This window comes from Sylvia atricapilla, chromosome 19, assembly GCF_009819655.1.
Source record: "Sylvia atricapilla isolate bSylAtr1 chromosome 19, bSylAtr1.pri, whole genome shotgun sequence".
NCBI lineage: Eukaryota > Metazoa > Chordata > Aves > Passeriformes > Sylviidae > Sylvia > Sylvia atricapilla.
The window spans coordinates 8,850,624-8,868,127 of NC_089158.1; the positions used below are offsets into that span (position 1 = coordinate 8,850,624).

At 46.1% G+C, this 17,504-nt stretch overlaps 2 long non-coding RNA genes across 2 annotated transcripts; both read left to right on the forward strand.

The window, feature by feature from the left end:
• The first annotated feature begins 8,139 nt into the window (after positions 1 to 8,139).
• Positions 8,140 to 9,795, forward strand: LOC136369804 (uncharacterized). The gene is made up of 3 exons (XR_010745066.1): positions 8,140 to 8,198; positions 8,903 to 8,946; positions 9,731 to 9,795. It is a non-coding gene; the product is annotated as an uncharacterized lncRNA (long non-coding RNA).
• A 3,492-nt stretch (positions 9,796 to 13,287) lies between these two features.
• On the forward strand, positions 13,288 to 17,461 carry LOC136369931 (uncharacterized). Its single transcript, XR_010745092.1, has 4 exons — positions 13,288 to 13,371; positions 15,888 to 16,016; positions 16,346 to 17,013; positions 17,376 to 17,461. It is a non-coding gene; the product is annotated as an uncharacterized lncRNA (long non-coding RNA).
• The last annotated feature ends 43 nt before the right edge of the window (positions 17,462 to 17,504 follow it).

The following is a 17,504-nucleotide window of genomic DNA, read 5'->3' on the forward strand; positions in this document are numbered from 1 at the left end:
AGCAATCTTTCATATCATTTCAGTTAATAAAGATAATTCTGCTGACATAATAGATTTAGACTTCTGCAAAGCAATTGACTTAATCTTGCATGACATTCTGTTAAAAATAGTACCCAAAAAAAGGGAAAAAAAATCGATGTAAGTTATTTTAAATGGATGGAAAAATTAGTAACATGCATCAAAACCTAATTATCTGATGAAGGAATTTCTAGTGTGTCCAAAGGGATTTACTCTTGGTACAGTGCTATCCAACACTTTTATCAAAGCAGCATTTTATCAAAGCACCATTGCAGCCAAGACTGTAAATATCACCTACAGGAGTGATGCAAAATTTGATGGTGAATTGGTTCCGTTTGCTTAAGTGACATTTAAAATCTGACCTAATCTTAGGTGAGAGTTAACTTTATAGACAAGAAATTTTCTGGAATAGAAAGGAAAAAGTTGCACACTCAGCACCTGTAGCAAGGCACAGTCAGTCTGGAAATAAGAGGTGATTTTTTTTAAAATGTATGTAATTAAACAGTGGCACAATTAACTTTTCAGGAGCAGAGTGCAGCCTGCATTAGGTGGTAGAAGAAAGGAAGAATTTTGGCTAAAAACGCTGCAGTTTAAACACAAATTCTGGGGTTGATGCAGCTCTCACGCAGTGTTTGTGTTAGGCCAGATCTTTAATTAAACAACCTGCCCTGTTAGCTGTGAAAACACTCTTCTCGTTTTACCCACTGAGCGGGTTTATCACCGATATTGGATTTTTTTTCCCTGCCTTGGCAAATCCCAGCGCTGTGCTGACCTGAGGGCCGGGTTTGTGGTGGATCGATCCCTGGGTGATTAACAGCCCGAATGGCCCAGGGGGGAAAATGAACGGGAACGTTTGCTCCAAGTGGGATCAAACATTTGTGTCCTTTGTTGTTTTGCAGCCCCCAGGGAAAAAGAACAGTCCTGGTTCTGAGGGAGAGGTCTGCAATCTCCACCCTCTCTTTTTTCCTTGAGGAAAAAAGAAATAGTGAAGGTTCCTCGGAGTGTCTCTGCCTCCTGGCTGCTGCTTTTGACTTTCATTCCAGAGCTAAGTGATGTTGTCATAGAGTGGGACGAGTGGGAACCCCTCCAGTCCGGGCTGGGACAGGACAGCACATTTCCCTCGCCTGATTTTGGTCTGACAAACTCAATGCTTTCCTCCCAGAAAAATTAATCCAGCCCGCATTTTCCTACCGAATTCTTGCACAGTGCTGGCACTCCTTGCCCCCTAAATAACCATCATTTCCAGGTGCCCAGCATCTGTTTCTCTGACATGCCCACCCTTTGCTGCAAGCAAACAGGAACTCCTCGGGGTCAGCTTCCCTGCTTACATAAACTGGGAGAGTTCCACTTTACATCAGCAGGGAATCGAGCCTTCAACATATACAGGGTTGATTTTCCATCGGAGATGGGCAGGCACTGGTATCTATTTTCCTTTGCACTTAGCTCCATATAGATTCACTTTGTCAATAATAAGGCAATGTTTTTGGTGGTTCGCGTGATTATCTGAAGAGACAGAGAGAGAGAGAGGAAAAAAAGAATAAAAATAAGGCCAGACAAACAAATTCCAGCCGGTCATGAATGATCTTGGGTTAAATGACTGGGCTGCCTGGCATCCCAGGGGATGGCAGGAATGAAACTCCAGCAAATCTGAGGGCAACCTGACTTGATGGAGCGTAACAAGGCAGGAGGTGGCCTGTTGTGTTGGCTCAGCCTGCTGCTTCTCCACTGACACTCTTTCGGATTGGCGTTTAGTGGTGAAACAAGTATCATCGAGGGGAATCAGGTGAATTTACAAGCAGAGGGTCAGTGACCCCAGGGACTGTTCTTAACAAGGGGGATTTATAAAAGCTCCTCTGCTCTCATAAGCTCTGTTAGTCATGTTGGTGTCCCGGCTGGGACTGTCATCAGCTCCCATGCCAGGGCTCAGATTAATGGCCTGCAAATCGCTGAGTAGCTCCAAAGAGCTGAAAGGTGGAAGGAGGGATTTCGAAGGCTGAAGGCCAAAGGAGAGCACTCCAGAGAGGAATAAATGCAGCAGGGAAGTGGAACTCTGGCTGGCAGCATCTGCTGTGTGGGCAGGACTCAAAACAGGCAGCAGCAGAGGTAGGACAGGAGGACCCAATTCCCAGATTCTGACTGGACTGTTTGGATTTTGAACAAATCATTCTTGTTGAAGGAACAGGCTAAATCTTGCCATTCTTGGTAGCTGTTTGATGCCTTGTTGAAAGGTTGAAGCAGAGCAAAGTAACATGTGAAAAAAAAAGTCTGTGGAGCACAATAAAACAGCCTCACAGAGTGCACAGACTTTGAGACTTTGCCACCAAGGACTCTGCATTTTCCAGCTCAAAAGGAATTTTCCTTCTTCTGTTCAGTGACACAAATATACCCAGGTGTGCAGCAACCTGCATAATTCAGTCCAGTCACACTAAGCCATGGTAAATCAGGAGATTTTGAGGTTTACAGGATAGGATGAAAAGGGAAATCTGTGTAAACTCAGAGGAGCTAAAGCTCACCCTGGCCTCATGGTGGTTCCACGTAAGTCAGATTGAACCACTGCCCTTAGGTGGGAATGGGATCACACAGATGTGTGGTGTCTGGTCCAGGAAATTATGGACTCAAGCACTCAGGACCTGGTAATAAATGGTGATGAAGGCAGCACTGCAAAAATAATGTTGTTGCTGTCTCATAGCGCTCCATAGATCACTGTGCTTGAGTGTCAATAAATGGGGGCATCTGAACACAGTAAATCATTCCCCATTTATCTGATCCCTTGTTACAGAGCAGGGCTTGGGGCTCACAGCAAATTTGGTCTCACTTTTAGGTGTAACTGGCTGGTTTGGGAGCTTTACCAGATGAACTCTTCCCCAGCTCCAAATCAAAAGAACAAACTGGGAGCACCCCTGAGCTGTGGGGTCTCCAATCTGTGGGTTATGGACTCTGCTTCTCTGAGCTTGTTGGACACAGGTTTTGTGCCTGCTCCTCTGGTTTGGGGCACAGGGAACATGGGGCTGCTCCTGCCGCCACCAAGATCCACAAGAATCTTTGCATCAGCTCCTGAGTGTTTCAGGTCAGGCTTGAAGACACCTCATCACTCTGTACTGTAATTCTCACCACCCACGTACTCTTCCTTTCTCACTTGGCAGCGCAGGGAGACAAGGTGGAAGGAAATGTGCCATTTTACCTGTAGATTGGTGATTTAAATTGCCAACTGCCGACCTGGCACTATAAATCCTCTCCTGCAGCTGGAGAGCCCCGTTTACTACAGCGGGTTTCCATGGCAATCCTGGGCTCTCTCACATTCCACTGCACCGTGCAGCCGGCCCCTCCCTTTTCACTTCAGATTCCATTTACACAGTCTCCTATTGATAGGAAAAAAACCCAAATGGGCCATGGATAGCCGTTTCCTATCCTAACACACTTTCCCCCCCAATAACTGGATGATGGATCTGTATTTTAGCACATCAAGAGAACACTTGCCCTTTGCCAGACACCACTTGGCAGGTAGCATAAAATCCAGATATTCTGAAGGTCTAGTTTTATCCTGACACACATTACTCCTGTTATTTTAGGACATCGGTAGGAGAATACAAGCTCGATATTCCCTTGTGTTTCTGGCCGCCAGCCAAGCAAAGGCAGCGTGTGTCTCTGCTGCAGCAAATCCTTCCCTGAGCTGGGGCAGCCTCCCACCTGCAATCCGAGCTGTTCTCAGCACTCAGTGCAACTCAGGCACTGTGGGGATGGCACAGCCCATAGGAAAAAAAAAAGGATCTGCTGCTTCCCAGCAGCGTGGGAAGGAATTAGGAATTTCATCTGCTAGGACTGAAAACAAAAAACAAAATAAAACAAAACAAAAGAGGAAGTGTTATCAGTGGTACCAGCAAAAATCAGGCTCCTCCCCTGTCTCTGGGTGTTTTACATGAACACTGATATCTCACAATGTTACCTGTGGAGGAAGAAATTTGTGTATTACCTCATGACCTGTGACATGGCACCATTCATGGGGCAGCCCATTTGTCTCAGTCTTATTATGCAGCTGATTTGGGAGATGATAAGTACTGCTAATAACGACTTCAAAGCCTAGTGGTCCTCTAAGCTCCTTGTGGGTTCCAATCAAATCTCAATTTATTAAGTGTCTTTATTTTTGTCCCTTTTAACTTCAGGGAGTGTCACAGATTCCAGGGGGTGCAGGATTGGGGCTTTGGCTGTCAGATTTCAGAGCAGTGCACTTGGTATTTATATCAGCTGCCTCTTCCCTCCATATGCTCATTATAAAATTCGTGTCACATCCAGCTTGCAATCGAAGTCTAGATTTGGGCTTCGATTGTTTGCTAACTGAGAATTGCTGTGAAGACGGTTTGCCATGAAAATTGCTTAGTCAGGCACTGTAAAAAAAAAATCAACAAAAAAATACCATTTTCTTTCCTTTTAGCTGGACTCCCTCCCGTAAGTGAGGGAACTCACAACACTCCCACAAAACCAGGCACAGGGAGCAAACCAGCAAGAGAATAAAGGAGTGTGTGTGCCAGAGCTGTGGGTTGTTTGTAAGATTCTTGGAGCTTGTGTGAAGGGTGCAAAAATTTCAAAACACTGAGACTTAGGAGGAATTTCTGGTTTTGGTTCACATACATCTGCACTTCCTGAATTTTGCTAGACCTTGTGGGTGACTGGGTGAAATATTTCCTAAACAGTGACAGTGACAGCAGCAGAAACTGAAGCCTCTGGGGGGGTGAGTCCATATCAACCAAACCTTCAGACTCCAAACAGCCTCATACAGGCTTGAGTAAACACCAAACTCACTTGCCTTTGCCTTGCAAAAAAAGCAGAATTCCACACTGGAGCTCCAAGTGCCACAGTGTGGCAGAGCTGGGCACTTCTTGCTCCATTCAGCATCGTGTGAGCAAGGGGGAAGTGCTGGTTGGGGAAAAGAACACTCAAACTCAGACAATGTGCTCCTCATGAGATAACCCCATGTGGGGCATCAGCTGCACCTCCTTTGGTTCTTAGATGAGAAATTTTGCAATATCCTTGCCAGGAAAAGCCTAAAATTCCTTTGTAAAAGCTGCTCTGAATAGGCCATAGCCCATTGTCTGATGTGCTAAAATGAGTAGGTGGTAGTTGGAGTATCTCAGTAGGGGAAATTCAGTGTTTTGGGGGCTGGTGCCTCAAAAATGCCAAAGGAGTGAAAAGCTGGGGCCTCTTCCTGCCTTGGTTCTGTGAGACAGGAGCTATGGAGTCAGCAGGACAGAACTGTCCATGACTGTCTCATTCTGCTCATGCAGATCTAAAATACAAATCCTGATGGATTTGCTCCTCTTTGCCTCAGCTCCCAGTTGGGAGTTTCACACGCTGCAAAAGTGGGATTTGGCCCAGTGATAGGTTTCACTTCATCTCTCAGCAGATTTGTGGTCTAACACTCCAAGATGTGCAGCATAACACAGTGGCAATCTGTCACTCTCCTGGCTCCTGTCAGCTCCAACAGCTTGCTGAGAAAACACGGAGCCAAAATAGACGCCAGTCCGACCTGAGGGACGGCAGAGGCGTCGCCTGCCGAGAGCTCTGCCTGTCACAGCACAGACATTCCTGCTCCACTTGGCTCTCCCATCATTCCACCAGGCTGGGACCAGCCCTGGGCTTTCCTGGTGGCTGTCACAGAGTCCCATCTTCCCAAATCTTCCCAAATCTTCCCAAATCTTCCCAAATCTTCCCAAACCTTCCCTAAGCGTTGCCCTCCCGCTCCTGAGGTTGCACATTGCGTTCTCTCCCCTCTCTGAGGTTCCACCCCTGAGCCCCCAGACTGCAATTAGGGCTCTTATCACTCAGAATAGCTGTGGCTCCCCTCTTGGACAGGCTCTGCATTCCCAGCACTGAAACCTCTAATCAGGCCAGAACATTGGCTTGGAACAGCTTGAAACGGGAACTTTCTGCAGCTCAGGAATTCCTTGTTTGGTTAGGCTCGAAAAGCTGAAATTCTGGGGGATATCTGAGCCCAGGCTCTGAGAAGGAACATTTGTTAGATTAGGCTGAGTCTGTTTCTTCAAGAGGACTTCTCAGAGACCGCAGGGATCCATGGGCATGGAAGGATGTGGTGCCAGTGTCTCACCCCACCCTCTGAGTGCTTTCCAGTAATAACCAATGCTCATAATCCTGACATTGCTGCTAGAAGCAAATCTGGAGAGTTGTAAAGAACGAACTAACAAATAATTGAGGATATAAACCAGAAAAAGGAGTCAGATTCAGTATAAACCAGAATGCTGATGGAACAGCATGCAGTTGGCTCTGCTCTGCAGTGGGGTGGGAGAAGAGGATACAGAGCCTTTTCTTGGGGTACTCACTGAAATTCAACCCACAGCAGCAGTAAGTGGCCTAAGAAGAAATGTGTTTTATGGCTTTGCAGAGGTAATTTTGAGGGGTTGTAAGAAACGGCACTGTCAGGCCTCAGTCCAGGACGTCACAGCCATCTGAAGTCCATCAGATACTCCATAAAAAGAGTGAAAACGAAAAGGAAAGTGAATTGTTGCTCTTGCGAGAGTTTTGCTGCTGTTTCCCAGTCCAGGCTGTCTTTGTCCGAGGTGGAACCTGCCGCTGCCCTGAGTTGTCCCGGCAGAAACTGGGGCCGGGAGGCTCCAAACACCGAGTGCTGCAGCTCCAGTGTGCAGGCTGCGTTTGCCCTCTGCTGTTGGCTTATCACACTGTTCCCTCCGGATAACCCAAAACCTGGAGGACGTGAATGCTTACAGCCCAGATTTCAAATAGTTGCACTTAAAAATTTGTGACGCTTAAAATAAGTGAGATTATATACCTGAGAATTTAGCATACATTTATATTATCAAGTTTTTGCTTATAAACATAAAGACCAGAAACTCTTTTTTTTAAATGTTCCCCTAAAGAGAACCCAGAAATTAAGCCCCTTGCTCTCTTGAAAGCAGAGATTAAGATGTGACTGAGAGCAGGATCACACCCTGGGTGAGCCCACAGGGGAAAAGGGTGAGGAGAGATGCCCTGAAACGGGAAGAGCTGTTCTGCAATGAGGAAAGACACCCTGGGATGAGGACTCAGAGAAGATCTGGTCCCTCTCCCTGCTCTGGCATCCCAGAGATGCTCCCATCCTGCCCCAGGCTGCTCACGCTGCCCTGTCCTCTGCAGCCACCCAGCCCTGCCAGTGGTCACCGCCAGGATGCCAAACGCCCTGGAAAGGACACAAGGTCTTGTCACGAAATATGCTGGCACCTCGCCACGTGTTTGCAAGCTGACATCAGCATTCAGATTCCTCTTGTTGCTGTTTGTTTTCTCCTGTGCTCCCAACAGCCCCTCCCTGCGCTGTGGCCGCTGTCGCCTTGCACGGAGAGGTACAAACAAAGGTGTGGCCTTGGCTGAGCCCTGGTGGGATTCCTCCAGTCCTCCCACTCCTCCCGGGGCTCACGGGCAGGGCAGGGACTGACCTGGGACCTCTCTTTCCTGCGTTCCCAGCTGGTGGCAGGAGCCTGCGGATGGCTCAGCCTGGGAAGGAGCAGCACAGGGGAAGAAGTTCAGTGCAGGGATCGCTCTCACGCCTCTCTTGGGAAGTACCTTTGGGATCAGCCACTCCTGAAAGACTGCAGATCATCCCCAAAGGGCTTTTGCACAGCTCCTGAGTGGAGATTTGGTTCCATGCATGGCTGAGCCTTCAAAAGTAAGTGTTGAAGTGGCAGGAACAGGGGGATGGATGGATGGATGGATGGATGGATGGATGGATGGATGGATGGATGGATGGATGGATGGAGGGAGGGATGGAGGGCTGGATGGAGGGATGATGGATAGATGGAGCTGATTTTCCCAACTCTCTGACCATTCCTGAGCTCCTAGGCAGCTCTGCAAAGTGCACGGACCCACAGCAGGACATTGCCCAGCTCTGTCATCTCTCTGTCTCTCCTAAGACTCCTCCACACGGCTGAGAAAATGAATATGAGCAGAGAACATTTGCAAACGCCACAAAAATGTAAATGTTGAGGTTCTTTATGGACAAGAGATGAGAAAATTTGTTTTTATATCAGCATAGAAGCACCCTGGGCTGTTCTCAGAGGGCAGCAGTGACCTGTCCTTTCGCATGGTTGTTTCAGACATAGAGACCAAGAAAGCAGAGCTGTAGCAGAGCTGAAAGATGGAGAACAGCTTTTCCTCTGGAGAACTGGATCCTCTAACTGGTATGTGGGTAATGAGCTTCCACTTTCCTCTGCACAGTCATAGCAGAGACTTGGGTAACTTTATTTTAAACCTCATTTATCACTCATGGAAAGACTTGAGTGCTCAGTTTAATCTGGATTGTGTGACTTTAGGCACAACAGAGCAAATATTCTGAAGTCTGGAGCGTGTTGGGCAGTTTTGTAACTGTCCATAGCCCTTAGAGTGACACCAACCCCCCATCTCATGCTGCTTTCTAAAGAAACCTGCTCTGTGAACCTCCTCAGCCTGAAAACATCCCAGCTCATTTCTGTCGGGTGTATTCAATGAGTTCACAGCAGGAGCTTCTCTCTCTCTGATGTGTCACTTATTTTTTTTTTTTTCCATAAAAAGACATGGACCGTTCTTTCACGATTAATTCTGTCTGCGTGTGGTTGGTTTTTTTTAAAGCAACTACTACAAATAGGACTGAATTGGGAAGTTCAGCTCAGTCTTTTTTAAATGTGTGCTAATATCAGCAAGGATTTTGCTGAATAAGCACTAACACAGCCCAGAGAGCTGACGGAACTCAGCATACACTGAGATACCAATGCAGCCCAGACACAATTTTTCAGGAGCAGTTCTGTGTTTCAGCCACCAGCTCAGCAGTCTATTCTGGCTTGGGCATGAGGGAAAACTGTCAAGAGTGAAGAGGTGCTAAAATATCTTTCATCTCTTGATTCCACAGCTGTGGCCTTGGTCTGGAAGGGTCTCCAGGAAGCCAAAGCAGTGGTATGTGCACTTCAGGCAGCACTTGCTGTCACACACCTTTATCTCTTTCTGTCAGCTGCCTCTGCATCATCTCCACGGCTGAATTCCATGGAAATATTCTAACTGAAAGCAATGTACACGTTCCACTTGGTTTGTTCTTTCCCAGTGAGCACATCACCTCTTTATTTGCTAAATAACAAGGAGAGAAGGGGAAAAGCAAGGAGTTTTACCCAATTTCACAACACTCACAATGTTAATGACAAAACCAGACAAAGCTTTGCTTTGCTCGTGTTTGAAACCCTGAGCAGAGCAACAGCTGGGACATCCTCTGGATTCTCCCTGTCTTATCTTCCTCTTAGTAGGGAACATGATGGAGTTGTGAGCACAGCAGCTGCCATAATAAGTGACATTCCTTGGGTAAATGCGGGATATTATCCAAATCCATGGGGTGTTGCTTGCATAGCAAAGGGCTGACAGCAGCATCCCACTGCTCAGGTTGCTCTTGGCTGGGGTCTCATCCAGCTTAAGCTGTTTTTAAAAACATCAGTAAAAATCTGAGGTGCACACACACACAAAGTGCAAATAAAGGAGAGAGGTGATTTCACCTCTTATCTTCCCAGTCAATTGCATTCTTTCCAACTGTAGGAAATACCACACGGAACATGCTCAGACAAGCCAGTATTTACACAGTAACTAGGAGCTGCAAAAATTAATCAGCGAAGCAGCGGATGCCAGCAAAAAGCTACTCCAGAAAAAAACCCAAAACATATGTCTCCTTTCAAAAGAAAAATCTGCTTTTTCACAGCTACAAAGGATTGAAAACAAATTTTATCATCAAACGTGGAGCTGTGCCAAATCACAGGCAGCCAGAAGAAAGCTTTGGCACGAAAAGAGCTTTGGTGAGTCCTGAGTTACTGGGAAACCGCTGAGATGGGATTGCTTCGGTGCCGGAGGGAAAGGAAGGTGACAGGAGATAGTGAAAAACCCTCTCTGTTGAGGCAAGTGTGTATTTTCATCAGCTTTCTGTCGTGTTCCCAGCAAAATAGAACAATGCACAGGAAGTCACACCTTGCTGGGGAGAGCTCAAGAGAAAGCTGCAGCATCAACACCCACCAGCTACAGCTCAGTGAAAGCTCCCTGTGCTTCTCCTCTGAGGGTTTTTTCCCTAGAGATCCACTGAAGTGATGTAAATGGAGCATTTTGTTTGCTAACTTTGGCAGGAAATACATAATGTGGTTTAAATCGTTTCTAAAAGATGAAGTGGGAGAAGAAAAAAAGCAGGAAATTTAACCCAATTCCAGAATGTTCTTTAAAGCTAATGACAAGAACAGACTTGTTATTTTTACATCTGTTAAATATTTGTTTCTGAGGTGGTTTATTGGTTGGGAATAGTTTCAGCTGCCAGCCTTTAATATCTATTTAATATTTATGGGCCAGTTTTCTTCTGGGGGGTGGGGATTGTCCCCAGTCAAAGTTGGTCTTTGAATTTAATGGTTAAAGGATATTTTTGACATTTTGACATTGACATAGTTTTGATGTGCTGTAGATGGCAAGAGGAACAAAGATGAAGCAGCTTTGAGTGAGAAAAAGAGCAATGAGATTGCTCCAGCCCACAGGTAAATAATAACCTGAGCAGGGTGGGATGAACGGCACTTGGGGGGTGAGCTGGTGAAGGCACACGTAAAGGGATTTAAAATTCTGGGATGCAGGACTTCAGAAAAAGGTTTAGCACCTTACTGTTTACTAGGAAAAAAGGAACGAAATAGTCACCAAACAATTTCTCCCTCAGCTGTGACCAACAAGGCAGTGGAGGAAGGAAGTGGCTGACACATCCATAATGTCTCATTTCAGATCACAATTTGCACTGTACTTCCTTAATATTATCTTCATTTGCCAGGCTGCTGGTGAGTGGCAAAATGCTGATTCTGTGGACGTGCTGAGCTCACCATCAGCACACTACACACTCAGCAGTCACTCATGTCAGTGTTTTGACCAACTGAATAATTTTTAATCCTACATCCTGACCCTTGTTTCTCTTTTTTTTCTGAAGAGAGAGAAGCTCTGCTGTTCTCCCGGCAGCTCGTTCACAGAGCTGTTTGCCTGAGAGCCCTGCTGTGATCTCTGGCCCATCCAGAATGTCCCCTCTGTCCCCCAGGGCAGCCTCAGGAGCCAGGAACTGGGCTGTGGATGGAAAAGGCTCAGCTGGGACATGGGGGTCTGCAAAGAGCCTGGACAGCCAAAGAAGGGACAATTTCAGGGAGCTGGGAGATTCAAGAGGATTCCCAGCACAGAAGGAAAAATGTCCCTGCTCCCTTCATCACTCCCAAGCAGGGAGCAGCTCCTTCTCTGTCCCATGTGGCAGCAGCACTCCCATGCCCATGGCTCTCCTTTTTCCCACATCCCACCTTTCGACAGCCAGAGATCAGAAGCTGGAAGAGCTGTGGAGAAAATCACCCCAAAATAAGTTAGAGCAACTCAAGAAGAAGATCCAGGAGCAGAAGAGAAAGCAGCAAGCAGCACCCCCGGAGCAGGAGCGCCTGATTTTTGCTAAAGACCCTCTGCCAAAGAGAGCCCTGAAAAGAAAGGTTTGCAGACTGGCCTCTGCTCCTCCTGCTCCAGCTCACAGAGGTCAGTGCTGGTCTGGAATTTATGGAGAAAGGCTGGAACTTTGGCACAGCTAAAATTTCACCCCTCTCTGTGCTATGTGGGGGCATCACTCGTGTTCTTGCACTAAATCCATTTATTTCTGCAGGTCCAAACCTCCCTGTGCTGTGCTGAGTTCACTTCCCCACCGGATTTACTCCCCAGCACGCACAAACTCACAAATTTCCTCAAAATAGTAAAGAATTTGCTGCAAATCTATTTTTTTTCCTTCCCTTTCCTCCCACATCCTTCCTTTTGCCACATATAAAACATAGAACAGGAGCTGGCAGTGCAGTAGTGAGGAAAGGCACCACAGGTACTTAAAGCAGGAACTGTGTAGTTCTTACAGGGGATTTAACAGTTCATTCAGTGGAACTGAAAGCAAATATTATTAGAGCTCCTTATCCTGCTTTGCTGCTAAATGTGGGGCTGAAGAACCATCCATCTACAGCTGTCACTTCAGTTTAGTGTGGTTCAAGATCTCGGATTGCTGGGAGCAAGGCGTGGAGTGAGGAGCAGCCTCAGCCCAGGAGGATTACTGAGGGAATACGGGACTGGAGGAGCCGGGGCTGTAAAGCTGCACGTAATAAATCTCATTGCTGTAATAGCATTAGTGTTAATTCACTGGGCACTGGCGGCCCTGGCACACCCCGCCAGCTTCCAGGGGCGTTTCCCTTGGATTTGCTCCCCGCCACCTTTTGCAGGGATGTTGTGGTTGCTGCCCTCGGGTCTGTGTCCCTTTCCAGCTGCATCAGGCAGCATTTTCTGTCCCCAGTGCCTGATGTTACCCCTCCTAAAGCCAGAAGCCAGAGGCACAATCCAGGCTGAGGGATTCCCAAGGGAAGGCTTGTTTAGTTTGTTTTTAACCCAGATCATTTTACATAAGTGAGCGAGGGAACTGCCAGACAAACTGTTCAACTTGTGGGACAGACACAGACTCTGAGGCTGGGGATTAACAGCTCCAGACACTCAGTTCAGCTGCATCTTTGTCTGCCTGTGCTCTGCTACTGAAAGAAGTGTGTCACAGCTGCTTTGCCAAGTATTTTCTCTGTCAGACACCTGCAGCCCAGCCTTGGGAGCCCAGTGCTGCTTTCCACACACGCAGGAGCTCAGCTGTTGAATACCAGCATCTGCACAGCTCCTTGCAGCCTAATGGCTCTCAAACATTTGTTTTTCTGGGTTTTAGTGCTCTGGACCCAACTCTGTTCTCTCCTTGCCTAAGGAAGAGCACAGAACAGCAGGCAGAGAAGGATGTCCCATCCCTGGACAAGGAAGGGATTATAAAAAACCCCAAAGAACCAGGTTAGCAATGATGTATCATAACTGGGAACTTCCCCAAGTATTCAGTACTTGCTCTGCATGGAAAGGTTGGCCTGGATCTGCAGAGACACCAAGGGGAAGGTGTCCCACTGCACCCACGGGATGCAGCAGTTTGGACAGGGCTGTTAATTGTGTTTTATGGATAGACAGGGTCACGGATGGAACCTCAGGGATGAATCCTGGCCATTGCTTCCTTTGCTGAGATATCAATACAACAAAAATAAAATAAAGAGGGAGCTCTGCACGTTTGGTGACCAATTTCAATAAAAAGACTCCTGTTTTTGTATTCCAAAATAGGGCTGGGATTGGATTGTTGGGTTCAGTAAGTTTGATTTTAGCTACACTAATTTTTTACTGTGTTTTCTTTTCACCTCCTGATTAAAGAGCAAAGAGAGAGACACTCAGCATGGAGGATTCAAACAGAACACCAGAGGCAGGTCTCATCCAAGTCCTGTGTTCTGGAGAGAGCAGCAGCAGGGAAAGGTAAGGCTGAAAACCATGAGAAATTACAAGGACTGATGGACAGAACTGCCTGCAGCAGTTGAATTCCAGATCTGCCAGGATTCAAAATCATCAGAAATGTAAAATAAGTCGTACATCTTTGGTGGGCAGAGCTGTCTGTCACCTATCCCGTTCTGTTTCCCTAATGAATTAAGGGTGCCACCAAAGGCAGGGATTTCCTGGCCTGCCAAGCAGGGACTGAATCCAGAACAATTATCCAAGTCTCAGTTGCTGGTTCTCAGTTTTATTCGACAGGTATTTCTAAGGGCAGGTTTGAATTCTTGGTGTTGTTTTATCCATTTAATGCTATAGCTTTGCACAGAAATTGTTGCATTCAGAAGTTGTGGGGAAGAAGAGGAAGTGCTGTGGGTTGTACTTTACACCAGCCAAGTTCCCAAGTAACTTGTGTGAAGCAGAACTAAAAAAAATCCAAACTCTCTAATCCAGATGGAATTATCAGCATAATGCGCTGTAGTCCCTAAATACGATTTAAAATGCATGAAATATGTAATAATTTCCTTCTCCCTCCTTTTTTTTTTTTTTAATGGATTGTTTGAAAAATGGCTTGCTCTTCCTCTGAGAGTGGGTCATAATAAGACCATGCCACGTGAAGCATTCATCATTGTAACTGCCAGTGTCATGGTGTCTTTATTGGCTATTAGTTTCTGTCACTGAAAGAGCCAAGGCAGGGCTACAAAGAGATGAATGAGGGGCAGGGGTCAGAGCCAGAGTACTCAGGAAATTTGATGAATTATAAATTTGCTGTAGTTAACAAAAAATTAAGTCACCACGGCTATAAAATATTCATCTGTTCGTAGGTAGGGGGGAAAAAAACCCAAGAGAATATTTAAATCAAAAGAGTTTCTTCTATCAACTGTTCTCATCAGGAATGCAGGCTGCTCTTGAACTTTAGCATCATAGTTGCTGTAGTTAATGAACACGATGCAGATAAAAAGAAGATTTAATTGAAATAAACAACACGGTGAGGCAAAGATTGTTAGATCCCCTATTAATTTGTCTGGTGCATTCAGAGGAGCTAAGACAGTACAAAATAAATGCATTTTTAGTACTGCTAAACAAAAAAACCCAAAGTGACACAGCAAGGCGTTTCCTTAAAGACATGGATGGATCCCAGCCCCCCTGAGCCAAGCAGATCCTGGCAATTCCCTCTGTGTTCCTGCTGTGAACACCATGCACAGATCTGGTGATAATTCCTTCCAAAGGAAGGCCACGGGATTATAGGAAGTGACTTCAGCCCCACAGGGAGTTCAGCTCTTCCTTGTCTGAAAAACATCATCTCCCCTGTGACACGATCCACATGAGCCTGCAGAGCATCTCAGAGGCTGCTGTAAATGAAGAAATAAAAGCTGTTGGCTGTGACTCCTTCAGTGGCCGTGGTACAGAGGAGGAGATGTTGCCTTACCCTGTTCCCAAAGCACAGGGGAATCTCAGGGCAGTCCCACTGAGGCTTTGGGAAGTCCTTTGTGTCCAGCAGCTCCCCTGACTCTGAGGTGCTGCCCAGAGCTCAGCACAAACACAAGTTATGGGCAGCAGCTTGAAAAGCTTGACTCAGTCCATTGACTGAGCACTGAAACACATGAGCTGAGGCTGATGACGATTTCTGAGTAAAATCTTTCCTATTAAAAAAAAAAAAAAAAACAACCAAACAAAATACTTGAGTATTTTAATTGGAGGAGATTTTGGGGGGTAGAATTTCCATGCAAAACCCACTAAGTACCTGTTCAGCCACCTTGTGCTGGAGAAGTGTTTGCAATAAATACATAATTGTGCAAGTATTGGCATGCTGTGAATGCAATCTGAAATTATGAAGTAAAACAGTGATAAATGTTGTCTATTATGTGACACCACCTATTAAGCAAAAGTAATTTGTTTGTGCTGCATTCTGCACCGTTTATTTCTGCATTAGACATTGTCCCTTGTCCTGTATCCTCCATTGATTCTTCCCCACCACATCCTGCTGATTCTCACCAGTTTAAAAATGAATTCGTTTCCTCTGGTGAGTTTGAAGTAATCACAAGGAAAAGAATAATTTTGTTACCCCCTTCAGTTCTCAAATGTGGTGGTACCCAGGAAGTCCTGACCTTTTCTCAGTGTTCTTGAGGCCTCTAGGAGTCAGTGGTTTCTGAGTAAAACTTGTAAGAACTGTGTGAACACGCTGCAAGTGTTAAATGATGTAATTGTTGCTGGTAAAGCCTTAGGAGAGCACTGAGCCTTCACATTTTACACTCATGAACTTGTCTGATTCATGACTCTGACAGCCTCCGAAGTTTGAGGGCTTTAAAAACTTTTTGTTATCAAAATAGCACCAATTTTTTTTTTATTTGAAACCTGCTCTGGCTGAAACTTTTTAGATCTCCTCACACCTTGAGTGTGATCCCTGGAAATCACCATTAAATAGACCAGAATAGGAGAGTTACAATAATCTTTCAAAGAACATGTGAGGGCTTTAATAATTAAATACAAACTCTCTGTTTCAGATGTGAATCTACCTGGTGTTTCTGCATGGAGGGAAGGTCAGAAGTTGGCTAGATGGCTGCTGGGTCCACCCCCTTCACTTGCACATCTGAGGAGCAGAACTGGAGAGCAGAGCACAGCAAAGACCTTTGGTACAGCTGCCCCTCTACAGCACTGGTTGTTTTGGCACATCCTCCCCCCCAAAAAAAGAAGGTTTATTAAACCTAAATGAAACAAAAGCTTTCCAGGCCCTTCTGAGCACCTTTCTTGGCTCTTGCAATAACAATGGGCCCCTGCAACTTCAAATTTCACTTTTATGGATTTATCTTCTCCCTTGAATATCACAGATTTTACAACAGACACACGCAAATAGTCCTCAGGGCTGCCACAGGAAGCAGATTGGGAGATGCACACTATAGATACAGGAATTGTTACTCTGTGAAATAATGACATCACTGTCCTTTCCAAATCTTTCCCACAGAACCTTTGGAAGGAGGTCAAGGACTTGGGGCAAGGCCAGTGTTGGAAAATAGCTCTGCAGTGAAGGGAAATGAACCTGTGGGGAAGAGCCCTGGAGCCCAAAGCGCTGTGGTTGCTCCCAGCAAGGCTGAAAGGGGCAGCAGTGCACCCACAGAGCGCCCAAACCAAGCACTCAGGACCCTTCTCTTGCAAAGCCAGTCCTGTGAGGAGCACAGACATACCAGGCTCCCCATAGATGCTGTGAAACACCAATCCCAAGGGATCCATTCTCCTTCACCTGGATTTTCATTAACGAAAGACAGAGCCAAGCCCAGCACCTCAGGAAGCTGCAGCAGAGGAAAATGTGCCTCTCCTCACAGACAGAAAGGAGCTGAGAAAGAAAACCTTCAGCAACCTTCAAAGAGGAGGGGAAACCTTAAAAAACCTCATCCCTACAGCCCTGAAAGCGTCAGGGAATTTATGTATCGAAAAAAGGCAGAAAGAAAGAAAAAACTCCTTGAAGAGAAAAAGTCTTTGGCACAGGCTGCAGAGATGAGGGAGAAGAGGTTGCAGGAAGTGTACAGGAAACAAAAAGAAGCTATTGGGAAGAAATCGTGTCCTGATGAGATGCACAAACCCATTGGGAACACGGGTTTTGCCAAAGGAAATCCTCAGTGTGCATTTGAGCAAGTAAGTCCTAAGGAGTGGCAGATTGAAACCCCTCCTTGATCAGTGCAGCACCATGTAGGGCATGAAACACTCCATACAAGGAGCCTTGAAGTGCCAGGGAGAAAAAGTTTTATCTAGAAAAACAGAGCAATTAGCTTATAATTATGACATAAACTGCTGGGCTCATCAGTAGGGCTGGAACCCTTGACTTCAGGCCAAAAAACCTGGAAATCTCCATTGCCTAAGATAAAAGAACAGGTTTGCTGTGTGGTGTGAGCAGTTTTCCAGTTACATGTGCCAATTATTAGGTGGAATAAAAGCCAACAATTGCCCTTCTGCTGCCAGCTGTTGAGTGCTTACACTGCTGGCCTCTTCTCTTGCAGGAGCAAACCAGTGGGGGAGAACTGGAAAGGAGTTTCATGGCCTGGGTGGATGAAACATCCTCTCCTCTATCACCTGGAGATCACAGAGGCAGGTACTCAGACATAAAAGGCATCCTAGAAAGCCTCTTT